We start from the raw sequence: 14046 nt of genomic DNA on the forward strand, positions 1-14046 counted from the left end.
CAGCTTACCCCCCCCCCCCCCTAAATGACAGACAGCAGTGGGCTCCTATCCTCCATCCTGTGACGATCCACGCTGGCTCCCACTGCTACTTTGGCGTCAGAGGAGCTAGGGGGGGGGGGTGGGGGCTGGCTTTCTGTTTTTATTAGGTGATATATATAAAAAAATAGTCATTTGGAGGGTGTATTGCCCTAAAAAAGTATGTCCAACAGGCACAAAAAGGAGGACATCAAAACTTGGTCAGCCTGCTCTATATTTATTCCTACATGCCCAGGTGACAGGACACTTCAGGGTGTTGTCCCCATAGATAGCAGCCCTCCTGCAGGGCTCCCGGCAGCTAGGAGGATGTGTGACTACTAGTCTGGAGAGAGGGGGTCGTGGCTGCACTACACACAGTGCTCTGCCAGGACAGACTTCCCCCCTCTCCCTCTTTAGAATGAGGATCCATCCCCTGGTGTGTGTCCCAATGATTAGAAGCTGCCTCTCCTCCTCCATTTCAGCAGATCAGCGCAGCATAATAACTCCCCTGACTCCAGCGTGGAAGTCTTCTCTTATCTGCATTCCGACAACGTAACTCTGCCTCTGTGCTCTGGTCTTCCTGCATGTCAGGTGAACTCGCATGACATGCAGACCAGGAACACAGACCAGAGGCAGAGCTACGGGATCAGAGTGCAGACAAGAGAAAACTTCCACGCTGGAGTCAGGGGAGTTACGCCACGCTAATCTCCTGGAAGGGAGGAGGGGCCGCTTCTGATACACCTGCCGCGCTGATCTGCAGGTCTGCAAACAGAATAGCCAGCACAAGTAAGGGACACGCTGGCTTCCACCGCTACTTCTTCTACCAGCTTCCAGGTCAGATTTATGTGCTGTGTGACCCTCTGACAGACAGGGCCGGAGCTACCATAGGAAAAAATGGGCAATTGCCCCAGGGCCCCAGAGCCCATAGGGGCCCTCAAGGTGTCCCTCCCCCATCTTAGCTGTTGCTCCCCAGGGACTCTTCAGAGTCTGTTAAGTTGGGAGGTGATTGGGGGAGGGTCAGCAGCCAGCTCAGCGGCCCAGGAGGGAAATTTGTCTGCAACAAAGGGCCTCTAATGACGCTTTTTGGTCGGGGGTGTCTGTTGGGGGGCCCCCAGGCTAATTTTACCCTAGGGCCCAATTGTCACTTGAACCAGCCCTGCTGACAGATGCTGCTGCTCATGCTACTGCGTACGTTAAAAAGGGGCGCTGGGAAAAAAGGGTGCCGGGTTTTTAACGATAAGCATGGATAACGTTTAAAAATGTATTGTACTGTATTTCGTTTAAAATTAATGTTTTTTAACGTTATAAATCATTAAATAATGTGCATTAAATCGGCAATTGTAAAAACGTTAATCTTTCGTTTAAATAGTGAAACGTATAATAACGTTTTAAAAAAAAATTACTAAGTAACCCTCCCTGTACCTACCCCTAACCCCTAGACCCCCCTGTTGATGCCTAAACCTAAGACCCCCCCTGTTGGTGCCTAAGTAACCCTCCCTGTACCTACCCCTAACCCCTAGACCCCCCTGTTAGTGCCTAAACCTAAGACCCCCCTGTTAGTGCCTAAACCTAAGACCCCCCTGTTGGTGCCTAAACCTAAGACCCCCCTGTTGGTGCCTAAACCTAAGACCCCCTGTTGGTGCCTAAACCTAAGACCCCCCTGTTGGTGCCTAAACCTAAGACCCCCCTTTTGGTGCCTAAACCTAAGACCCCCTGTTGGTGCCTGAACCTAAGACCCCCCTGTTGGTGCCTAAACCTAAGACCCCCCTGTTGGTGCCTAAACCTAAGACCCCCCTGTTGGTTTTTTCATTTAAAAATAATGTAAAAAAAAAAAAAAAAGTACTGTTTTTCGTTTAAAAATAATGTTTGGGAAAAAATATTGTACTGTTTTTCGTTTAAAAATAATATTTAAAAATGTATAAATCATTAAATAATGTGTAATCATGAGAAACAGTAATAAAACATTAAGTCTCCGGGCGCCGCTTTTAAAACGTTAGTTTTCTCCGGCGCCCTTTTTTCCTATCGGGCGCCCATTAAACGATATTTATTATAGGAGTGAATGGCGGCGCCCGATTTGTCCACTAGCCTCAGGCGCCCGAATTTACTGTTTCCCATGCTACTATCACGTGAGTTCAGCAGCCTTTAGACTTGAATCACCGCCTCTGCCTCCTCCTTAAGGTGGCCACACACCATACAATGTTTTAAATATCTGTTCAATTTAAGAATTGCAATCAGTTTTTCTGACTGATTGTAACATTTCAAAAATATGACCAATGTACCACACACCTATGTTCAATTTTTTCCCCAATTAAGATAAAAAATGATTGAAAACTCTGACAAAATTGCTAGGGTGTGTATATTAATAAATTAACAATCCAACACACACCATACAATCTTCAGAGAGATTGAAGAAAAATATCTGGCATTCCGGATCGATAAAAATCGAAGAAAACGGGAAATCCGATCGGATTGTTCAGTTGAATGAAAAAAAAGCTTTTTCGGGAGATACAATCGTTTTTATCGAATTGCCGTAAAATCGGATCATTTTATTGTATGGTGTGTGGACACCTTTAGCCAAAGCCTCCTCCTCACGATAATTAGGTCCCATGAGTGACTGCAGCCTGGGACAGAACGCCGCAGCGTTTAGAGGAGCTGAGGGGGCGTGGCTTTCTGTTTTTATTAGGTTTTTATTATATAATATAGAAAGAAATAGGCAATTATAAAGTGTAATGCCCCAAAAAATGTCCAAAAGGCACAAAAACAGGGGCTTCAAAACTTGGTCTTGGATCCACTTTAACTACTTTGGCCTCCTGGACGTACTAGCTACGCCCAGGAGGCCATGTGCGCGTCCACGCGCTCCCGCGGCCGATCGTGCGCGTGCATGCACGCTCCCAGCCGCGGATCGTTAGCCCACGAATCAGTGTATCGGGCTATGGTGCCCGATCACTGATTCCTCTCCCCCGCAGAAAAAGCGACAGCTTCTCTCAGAAGCTCCGCTTTTTCTGGCTGTTGCGTCTCCCGTGCGTCCCTCTAAGCGTATGCTACGCTTAGAGTGACGTCATGTAAACAAACTCATGGCCGCCATCTTGTGGCCAAAAAGTAATACTACATCTGAAAGTAAAAAAAAATAAAAATTAACACACATTTACATTATAAACACATTGTTTACCTCCCACCCTCCCAAAACTACCCAAATAAAATGTTTAATATAAAAAAAAACCATTACAATAAAAAAAAAAAAAACATGTAAATATTTACCTAAGGGTCTAAACTTTTTAAATATCAATGTAAAGATGAAATATTTCTATATTTTTTTTATTCTAAACTTGTAAATAGTGATAGATGCAAAACGGAAAAAATGCACCTTTATTTCCAAATAAAATATTGTCGCCATACATCGTTATAAGGACATAATTTTAACGGTGTAATAAACGGGACATATGGGCAAATACAATGCGTGAGTTTTAATTATGGAGGCATGTATTATTTTAAAACTATAATGACTGAAAACTGAGAAATAATGCATGTTTTCTGTTTTTTTCTTATTCTTCCTGTTAAAATGCATTTACAGTAAAGTGGCTCTTAGCAAAATGTATCCCCCAAAGAAAGCCTAATTGGCGGCGTAAAAAACAAGATATAGATCAGTTCATTGTGATAAGTAGTGATAAAGTTATAGGCTAATTAATGGGAGGTGAACATTGCTCGGATGCATAAAGTGAAAACGACTGAAGGCTGAAGTGGTTAAGGACCATTGTGTGTTTGAAACATGTTAGCAGACATGTTGTGCTGTATTTTACTGCTTCAATAAAGATTACAATTGCTGAATCATCGAGCAGAACATCACTTACTTGGACATTGGCTGTTTGAGGTGGAGTTGCCTTGTTCCTGCTCTGACCCTGCTGTGTGGTAGGTTGAGCGAACTTCACTTAACATATCATAATAGAGGCCCTACTGCAGTGGTAGTAGTCTGCTGCTTGTGTAATGTGGGAAAGTGTTTGGCCGGTGTTGGCTCTGCCCACTTTTTCTAATCCTAACACACAATTACTCTATTACTCAATGACCTAGTTTGGGAAATTATGTTTTTTGGCATTAATAATTTGCATTGAAATTAAACAAATCTAATTGGCTGTTTGTGGCTCAACCCCTTTCCTGAATTTGAACCCCAGTCACGAAAAGATCAACTGTGCCAGGTTTGAGGCTTGTGCCATTAACAGTGCAAGATTGGCAGCAATGAAATCTTTCCCCTTGAAAATCAATAAGTGAATTTTGATTGGCTTTTGTGGGCTCCTCCCACTTTTCTGAATATTAATCCCAGTCACTCATAGACCAACTGTGCAAAAATTGAGAACTCTACCATTGACAGTGTAAGAATGGCTGCAGCTTTCATTTTTACACTAAAATTTGTATTTATCTCCGCCCACTGATGTACTGACGTTACCCGGGCATGTATTTGGCTGAGGTTGGCTGTGGCCACTTTTTCTAACCCTAACACACAATTACTCAATGACCACGTTTGTGAGATTTGTGGTCTTTGGCATGAATAATTTGCATTGAAATGGAACAAATCTGATTGACTGTTTGTTGCTCCACCCCCTTCTCTGAATTTTTAACCCCAGTCTCCCAATGACCATCTGTACCAGGTTTGAGGCTTGTGCCATTAACAGTGCAAGAATGACAACAATTAAATATTTCCCTGGAAAATGAATAGGTGAATTATGATTGGCTTTTATAGACTCCACCCACCTTTCTGAATATTAATCCCTGTCACCCAGCAACCAACTGTGCAACGTTTGAGAACCCTGCCATTAACAGCGTAAGAATGGCTGCAGTTTACATATTCTAAGTGAAATGTGTATTTATCTCCGCCCCCTTTTTGGTTATGGGAATAAAAAGTATCCTATATTTTATTCCAGGTAATGTACTATGTGTGTGCCAAATTTCATTCAAATCCGTTCAGCCATTTTTGCGTGATCGAGTAACAAACATCCAAACATTCAAATTAGAAAGATTAGAAGGGGCCCCACCTGTGCGTCAGTGATAGGGCTGTCTGTGGAGTGTCACGTGAGGGAATTCAGGCTGATTGGCTGCCATGTGCATGCTGACTGTGATGTAAGGAGTCAAAGTTTAGCCCTATGATCATGTATGGGGCGGATCAAATATCGTCATGTGCTTGCGGCGAGCGCAAATACATGATAGATATCACTAGAAGCGTGTAGCTGTTTAAGTACAGCGCTCAACACCAGCCTTGGTAAGTCTCAAATTCCCACAACACACTTCCTTGGCATAAGTTACATGAACAAGAGTCCAGAGTCCACTCTGAAGTCTGCAATCTCAGATCTCCAATACAGATAATAGGTATCACGCTCACCAGATTAGATGGCTGACTAGTTACGATCAGCATAGATAGCATATGATAGATGACATCTCACTTTCCTTTAGCCTTCTCCTTGTATGTTCCTCAGAATAGAAAACAGCAGTACATAGCATAATACTGTTTCAAAAACGGGTACAGCACACCTTCACCCATGCAAATGATCACCCGTGTGATGTATGGCATATACACCTCAACCCCAGTGCATAAAATTGTTAAGGCTGCGGGCTCACCAGATCTGAACGCTGATCAAATGACAAATCAGCTCTCTGCACATAAACATTCAAGTCCTCTCCTCTGGCAGAATCTTCTCCCCTAATAGACTCAAGGACAAAGTCTCTATAGTGCTATCTATGCTGATCGTAACTAGTCAGCCATCTAATCTGGTGAGCGTGATACCTATTATCTGTATTGGAGATCTGAGATTGCAGACTTCAGAGTGGACTCTGGACTCTTGTTCATGTAACTTATGCCAAGGAAGTGTGTTGTGGGAATTTGAGACTTACCAAGGCTGGTGTTGAGCGCTGTACTTAAACAGCTACATACTTTGCAGGGTGTCAATACGCACCCAATTGTATAGCGATCCACCTAAATGTATTGTACTGTGAACTTTTGATCCACTTAGTTGCATGTCATTGTGAAGCTTTATTAATTGTGTTGAGGAGCGCACATACCACCTGATCTCCATTTTTTCCAGTATTTGTGGTATTGCTGCATACTCGTTAGGTACATCATGGAGATGTTTAACATTAGGAAAAGAGGCCAGATTGATCTAGATAGGATGTTTGACAAAGAGTCCACTACCGAGCACCAGAGTCTAGATATGCTGTTTAGGCAACTTCAGAATCTTATGATCAAAGAATCAAATGCTTGGTGGGACCTGGCGAGTCTCAATAAGCATGCAAAGGAGGGAATTATTCCGAGGCGCTTTAGATGGGATGTGTTACCCACAGATGGAGAGGAGAATGAGGAGAATGACAAGGAATTAGGCGAATTCTTAAATCAATGTGGGATCAATCTGTTAAAAATTCTCAGTAGGAGGAAACAGAATAGATTAGAGAGATTAGGTGAGGAGATTGATGTAATTAAAGGGAAAATGGAAGAATTCAAAGAGCAGGAAGAGTTCATGGAGAATGCTGTAGTCTTAACTAAGATAGTGCAAAAAAATGAAAAAGAGATGAGTGAGATTAAGATCAGACGTTTCCAAAATGAATGGCAGGAGTACAAAAATAAAAATGCTTACAAATGGCAGGTAGAACAGAATAAAAGGAAGAAACTAGAAGAAGAGGCTATTAAAAATCAGAATATCAATAAAAACGGAGGGCAGGGAGTTCAGGGAAGCAGTGGGGAAACGATCACCACTGGAGCAGCTCACACAGCTGGTAATGAAGGCAGACATCAGGAGGATAGGCAAGGCCTAGGAAATAAGCCATATGGGAGAGTGGGGAGGGAAAACAATTTTGGCCCACAGACTCCACGTGTTAGGACTCAATTTAACAGAAAACCTCAGGAGGACACCTGGCAACAGCCGAGGTACTTTAAAGGGAAAAATCACCCCAGAGTTAATGGGGAGGATGGGTATGGTCCAGTTTCTAACCTGCGGTATGAACCAAGACATTGTAGTGAGGGCCATAATCAACAATACCCACCTAGAGAACCCAGACATAACCCGCTGCCGACCTTCAATCGGTTCGAACCTTTGGATAGACAGGCTGCTGAAACCATCCATCATCATTTTTTGGGGGGGGGATCACCCAGAGTAGATTGGGAGGACATGGAGTACAATCACAGGTATGTCAGAAAAAGAGGTTTAGACGAGGAAGAAGAGGAGGTAGACTCAACAAAAAGAAGGAGATAGAAAAAGGGGAAGGTATTTTTAACATTAGTGGGGTTCCATTGACCACTAAAGAGTTGAGCGTTTTAGATAAAGGCCTAAAATATGCCCCAAAACAGGGGCTGAATAAATTCGGAGTATACATTGATGTAAACAAATATGTTAGGAAATTGAATATTAAAAAATATTTTTTATCAAAAGAGGGGCCAAGTTCCAGGATTAATAATCCGGGCCATGTACAAAAATTTCAGCATACTGGTTTAAAAAATCGGTCCACATTCAATCCCCCAGACACGTCTAAGGATGGCACCATACAGGTCTTTAAAAATATGGTTTTGAAAGATCTTGAGAAAATTAATGCTCAAGACTGTAGGGCAGAAATGAGAACCATAGGGGAACTCAGTCGTAAGAAGGAAGTATTGGTCAGACCAGCTGACAAAGGAGGTGGAGTAGTGGTTATGCATGCGGATCAGTACCGCAATGAGATGCAACGGATCCTGGGAGATGGGAACACATATAGGAAACTGAAAGGGGACCCCACAAGGAAATATACTGAGGAATTACGAGCATTGCTGAGGGAAGGTTTGGATAAGGAGGTGCTCAACGATGCGGAATTTAAATATTTAATGTTAGATGCACCGAGAATACCCGTCATTTATTTGAACCCAAAAATTCATAAAGATCTCAACAATCCCCCGGGGAGGCCCATTATTAGTGGGATAGGATCCCTTAACCAGAGGATTGGAGAATATATAGACTCATTCCTACAGCCTGTAGTTAAACAATTGACGTTGCTCCTTAGGGATACGAAACAATTACTGCACACATTGGATAGCATGACGGTGGGACAGGAAGACTATATGGTGACGGCTGACGTCAGTGCCTTATACACCATCATACCACATGAAGAAGCTATGAGGACAGTAAAACAAGCCCTTAATGTCTATACAGATTTAAAAGAAGATCAGATTGACTTCATTCTCAAATTGTTATATTTTTCGTTGACCCATAACTATTTTTGGTACGGGGATTTCTTTTATTTACAAACATTGGGATGTGCAATGGGGGCCAAGTATGCACCCAGCGTAGCAAATATCTTTATGGACGACTGGGAAATGGACATACTGGCACGTCCTGAGAGTGCCAATGTAACTTCCTGGAAAAGATACATAGATGATTTGGTATGGATGTGGAGGGGTACTGAGGAACAACTTATCCAGTATGTGGAATGGCTCAACCAGAACAAAAAGGGCATAAAACTCACGGCCAGCTGGAGTAAAGAAAAAATAGAATTACTGGATGTGACTATTTATAAGGAAGACCAACGGTTCGGCACAAAAACGTTTTTTAAGAAAACCGACCGTAATGCATATATACCAATCAAAAGTTGCCATCATAAAAATTGGCTTAACAGTGTGCCGAGAAGTCAGTTCACAAGGATAAGGAGGAACTGTACGAAAACTGCAGACTATGAGGAACAAGCTGAAAAGTTGCAGCACAGGTTCCTAGAAAAGGGATACCAAGAGGGTCCCCTTAGAAATGAGATTGAAAAGATTAAACATTATGATAGAGAACTGATGCTCAGAGAAAAATCTGAAGTATCAAAAAATGGAGACTTCGAGTATGCCATATGCTTAGATTACAACATGCAGCATAAAGAGGTTGAGCGAATTATAAAAAGATACTGGGGATTGTTGCTCAATGACCCTATACTGAAAGCAAATATACCCTCCCATCCCAAATTTATATACAGAAAAGCCCAAAATTTACAGAGAACGTTAGTCAAAACCTGTATAGATGAACCAAGGGTGAATAACCGTACTGACATGTGGGGACAAAAGGGATTTTATCCCTGTAAAAAGTGTAATCCCTGTCTCACAGCCACTGCAAAGAAAATGACACACAATGTGTCTAAGATTAGTGGTGAAGAGTTCCCTATTAAGGAGTTCATTACATGCGCCAGTACACATGTAGTGTACTTAATTTGGTGCCCGTGTGGACTCCAATATATAGGACGAACAAAAAGGATGTTGAAATCCCGTATAAATGAGCACGTTAACAATATCCAAAAGGGATTTCAAAGCCATAGCCTATCCAAACACTTTGCAGAGAAGCACAATTGTAATGCCTCTCTTATGCAGTTCTCAGCATTGCAGAAACTTACAACAAAATGGAGAGGCTGTCATAAGATTCGTGAAATTTCAAGACTGGAAATGAAATGGATTTACATGATGAAAACAATGAAACCGGGGGGTTTGAATGTGGACCTGGATCTGAACTGTTTTATTGCAGATGACTAATAGTACTGAGAGTGGGGGGCAATTTATACATAACTAGCTGATTGCCCGGCGTTGCCCGGGTATGTATTTGGCTGGTGTTGGCTCCGCCTAATTTTTCTAACCCTAACACACAATTACTCAAGTTTGTGAGCTTTGCAGTCTTTGGTATCAATAATCTGCATTGAAATGAAACAAATCTGATTGGGTGTGAGTGGCTCCACCCCCTTTTCTGAATTTGAACCCCAGTCACCCAATAACCAACTGTACCAGGTTTGAGGCCTGTGCCATTAACAGTTCAAGAATGGTACCAATTAAATATTCCCCTTGAAAAGCAACAGGTGAAGTTTGATTCACTTTTGTAGGCTCCAGCCACTTTTCTGAATATTAATCCCAGTCACCCAGTGACCAACTGTGCAAAGTTTAAAGACCCTGCCATTAACAGAATGGCTGCAGTTTACATTTTCCCAGTGAAATTTGTATTTGTCTCCACCCACTGATGACCCGGCGTTGCCCGGGTATGTATTTGACTGGTGTTGGCTCCGCCCACTTTCTAACCCTAACATACAAACACTCAATGACCAAGTTTGTGAGCTTTGGGGTCCTTGGCATCAATAATTTGTATATTCCCATAGAAATTAAACAAATCAGATAGGTTGTTTGTGGCTTCACCCCTCTATAGCATTTGAACCCTAGTCACCCAATGACCAACTGTAGCAGGTTTGAGGCATCTGCTATTAACAGTGTATAAATGGCAGCAATTTAAATATTCCACTTGAAAATCAACAGGTGAATTTTGATTGGCTATTATAGGCTCCACCCACTTCCCTAAATATTAACCTCAGTCACTCAGTGACCATCTGGGCAAAGATTGGGAACCCTGAAATAAACAGTGTAAGAAGGGCTGCAGTTTACACTTTCCCAGTGAAATTTGTTTTTGGCTCCACCCACTTTTTGTAACCTGGACACAAAGTCACTACTCAATGCCCAAGTTTGTGAGTTTTTGGGTCCTTGGCATCAATAATTTGTATTTTCCCACGAAATGAAACAAATCTGATTCACTGTTTGTGGCTCTGTCCCCTTTTCTGAATTTGAACCTCAGTGACCCAATGACCAACTGTACCAGGTTTGAGGCTTGTGCCATTAACAGTGCAAGAATGGCAGCAATTGTAATATTCTCCTTGAAAAGTGACGTGATTTTTGATTGGCATTTTTAGGCTCCACCCACTTTTCTGAATATTAATCCCAGTCACCCTGTAACCAGCTATGCTAAGATTGAGAACCCTGCCATTAACAGTGAAGAAGGGCTGCAGTTTACAATTTCCCCGAAAAATCTGTTTTTAACTCCACCCACTTTTTGTAACCTTGACACACAGTCACTACTCAATGACCAAGTTTGTGAGCTTTTGGGTTCCCGGCATCAAAATTGTGCTAATGGAAGCAGTTTATCCAGCAAAGAAATCTGGCTGTTTTTGGCTCCGCCTCTTTACTGAATTTGAACCCCAAACACTTAACGACCGACTGTAGCAGGTTTGAGGCCTCTGCTATTAACAGTGTGAGAATGGCTGCAGTTTCAATATTCCCCTTGAAAATCGATAAGTGAATTTTGATTGGCTCTTGTAGGCTCCACCTACTTTTCCGAATATTAATCCTAGTCTCCCAGTGAGCAACTGTGTGAAGTTTGAGAACCCTGCCATTAACAGTGTAAGAAAAGCTGCAGTTTACATTTCCCCATGTACAAAGTTAGTTGTTTTTGGCTCCGCCCACTATTTCTAATCTTGTCATACAGTCACTTAATGACCAAGTTTATGAGCTTTGGGGTCTTTGGCATCAATAAGTTGCATTTTACCTTTGAAATTAAACAAATCTGATTGGCTGTTTTGGCCCGCTCCCTTCAGAATTTAAACTCCAGTCTCCCAGTGACTGACTGTAGCAGATGTTAGGCCTCTACCATTAAGAGTGCATGAATGGCAGCAATGTAAATATTCCCCTTGAAAATCAAAAGGTGAATTTTGATTGGCTGCTGTAGGCTCCACCCACTTTTCTGAATATTAGTCCCAGTCACCCAGTAGCCAACTGTGTCACGTTTGAGAACCCTGCCAATAACAGAATGGCTGAAATCAATCTAACAAATCTGATTGTCTGTTTGTGGCTCCACCCCTTTAGTGAATTTGGACCCCAGTCACCCAATCACTGACTGTATCAGGTTTGAGGCCTCTGCCACTAACAGTGTAAGAATGGTAGCAATGTGAATATTCCCCTTTGAAAATCAATAGGTACATTTTGATTGGCTGTTGTAGGCTCCACCCACATTTCTGAATATTCATCCTAGTCACCCAGTGGCCAATTGTGTAAAGTTTGGGAACCCTGCAATGTAAAAAAAAATGAAGTTGTTGGCACCGCCCACTTTTTCTAACCTTGACATACAGTCACTCAATTATCAAGTTTATCAGTTTTGGAATCCTTGGTATCAATACTTTGTATATTCCCATTGAAAAATAAACTAATCTGGCTGTTTGTGGCTCCACCCCCTTCCTGAATTTTGACCCTAGTCACCCAGTGACCAACTCTACCAGGTTTGAGGCATCTGCTTTTACCAGTATAAGAGAATGGTAGCAGATGAGATATTCCCTTTGAAAATCAAAAGGTGAATTTTTATTGGCTGTTGTAGGCTCCACCCACCTTCCAAAATCTTAATCTGTCACCCAATGACCAACTGTGCAAAGTTTGAGAACCCTGCCATTAACGGTGTAAGAATGGCTGCAGTTTATATTTTCCCAGTAAAAGTTTTTTTGGCTCCACCCACTTTTTGTAACCTTGACACACAGTCACTCAATGACCAAGTTTGTGAGCTTTCAGGTTCCTGGAATCAAAAATGTGTGAATGGAAGCAGTTTATCCACCAAGGAAATCTGATTGGCTGTATGTGGCCATGCCCGTTTAGTGAATTTTGACCCCAATCACCCAATGATCCACTGTAGCAAGTTTGAAGCCTCTGCCATTAACAGAGTGAGAATAGCAGCAGTTTAAATATTCCCCTTGAAAATCAATAGGTGAATTTTGATTGGCTGTTCTAGGCTCCACCCATTTTCTTGAATCTTAATTGCATTCGCCCAGTGACCAAGTGTGGCAAGTTTGAGAACCCTGCGATTAACAGTGTAAGAATGGCTGCAGTTTACATTTTCCCATTTAAAATTAACGGCTGAAATTTGATTGGCTGTTTTATGCTCCGCCCACTTTTCCTGGATTTGTAACCTCGGTCACCAAGTGACCAACTGTGCCAAGTGTGGGGGCTCTGGCTTGATTACTGTGAGAATGGCAGGCTTTTACATTTTTTCCATTGACTTGAATGGGTGGAATCTGATTTGCTGTTTGTAGCTCCGCCCAGGTGTGCAGGGGGGCCGCGAGACCCCCAGAACATATCATCCCAGGTAGTAAGGGATCTGTGTACCAAGTTTCGTTCAAATCGGTCAAGCCGTTTTCGCGTGATCGCGGCACATACACACACACACACACACATACACACACACACACACACACACACACATACATCCGATTTTATATATATAGATTAAATATAAGTCCTGTTCCTATCCATCGGGTTCCCGTAGCTGATACACAATGTACACGTATATATAGATTAGGGATAAGCAGGGGTGCCTCTAGTAATTTTGTCACTCCAGGCGAGAAAACCTGTGGCGCCCCCCCCCCCCAAGCCCCTCCCCCCAGGAAAATAATCATAATGCAGCATCGTTTCACCAGAAAATAATCATAATGCGGCAGTGTTTCATCAGAAAATAATAGCAATTATCGTAATTCAGAATCGTAATTCACCAGAAAATAATCGTAATGTGGCAGTGTTTCACCAGAAAATACACTTATTGCAGCAGCAGTTCACCGGAAAATATTCGTAAGGTGGCAGCGTTTCACCAGAAAATACACTTATTGCAGCAGCATTTCACCAGAAATTAATCATAGGGCAGCAGCGTTTCACCAGAAAATAATCGTAATGGGGCAGCGTTGTCAGAAAATAATCGTAATGTGGAAGCGTTTCACCAGAAAATACACGTAATCCGAGCAGAGGGAAAGAGTAGAGAGGGAGAGGCAGCATAAGATGTAAGAGGGGGGTAGAGGAACAGAGAGGGGGAGGGATAGACAGCATAAGATGGAAGAGGGTGCAGAGAAACAGAGGGGAGAGGGAGAGACAGCATAAGATGGAAGAGAGTGCAGAGGAACAGAGAGGGGTAGAGACAGCATAAGATGGAAGAGGGGGCAGAGGAACAGAGAGGGGAGAGGAAGAGACAGCATAAGATGGAAGAGAGTGCAGAGGAACAGAGAGGGGTAGAGACAGCATAAGATGGAAGAGGGTGCAGAGCAACAGAGGGGAGAGGGAGAGACAGCATAAGATGGAAGAGAGTGCAGAGGAACAGAGAGGGGTAGAGACAGCATAAGATGGAAGAGGGGGCAGAGGAACAGAGAGGGGAGAGGGAGAGACAGCACAGCACTAAAGCACAGGTTTACAGCTTTACCAGCCTACAGCCTAACCAGCTT

At 42.7% G+C, this 14046-nt stretch overlaps 1 protein-coding gene across 2 annotated transcripts in view; it reads left to right on the forward strand.

Annotated features, from left to right (window-relative positions):
- Positions 1-720: 720 nt before the first annotated feature.
- Positions 721-14046, forward strand: part of LOC137562438 (uncharacterized) — a 166403-nt gene continuing 153077 nt past the window's right edge. For both annotated transcript variants that reach the window (XM_068273787.1, XM_068273804.1), the window contains exon 1: positions 721-849. The gene's annotated coding sequence lies outside the window, so the exon portion shown is untranslated. The remainder of the gene's footprint in view (positions 850-14046) is intronic.

The sequence above is a fragment of the Hyperolius riggenbachi genome, chromosome 1, assembly GCF_040937935.1.
Source record: "Hyperolius riggenbachi isolate aHypRig1 chromosome 1, aHypRig1.pri, whole genome shotgun sequence".
NCBI lineage: Eukaryota > Metazoa > Chordata > Amphibia > Anura > Hyperoliidae > Hyperolius > Hyperolius riggenbachi.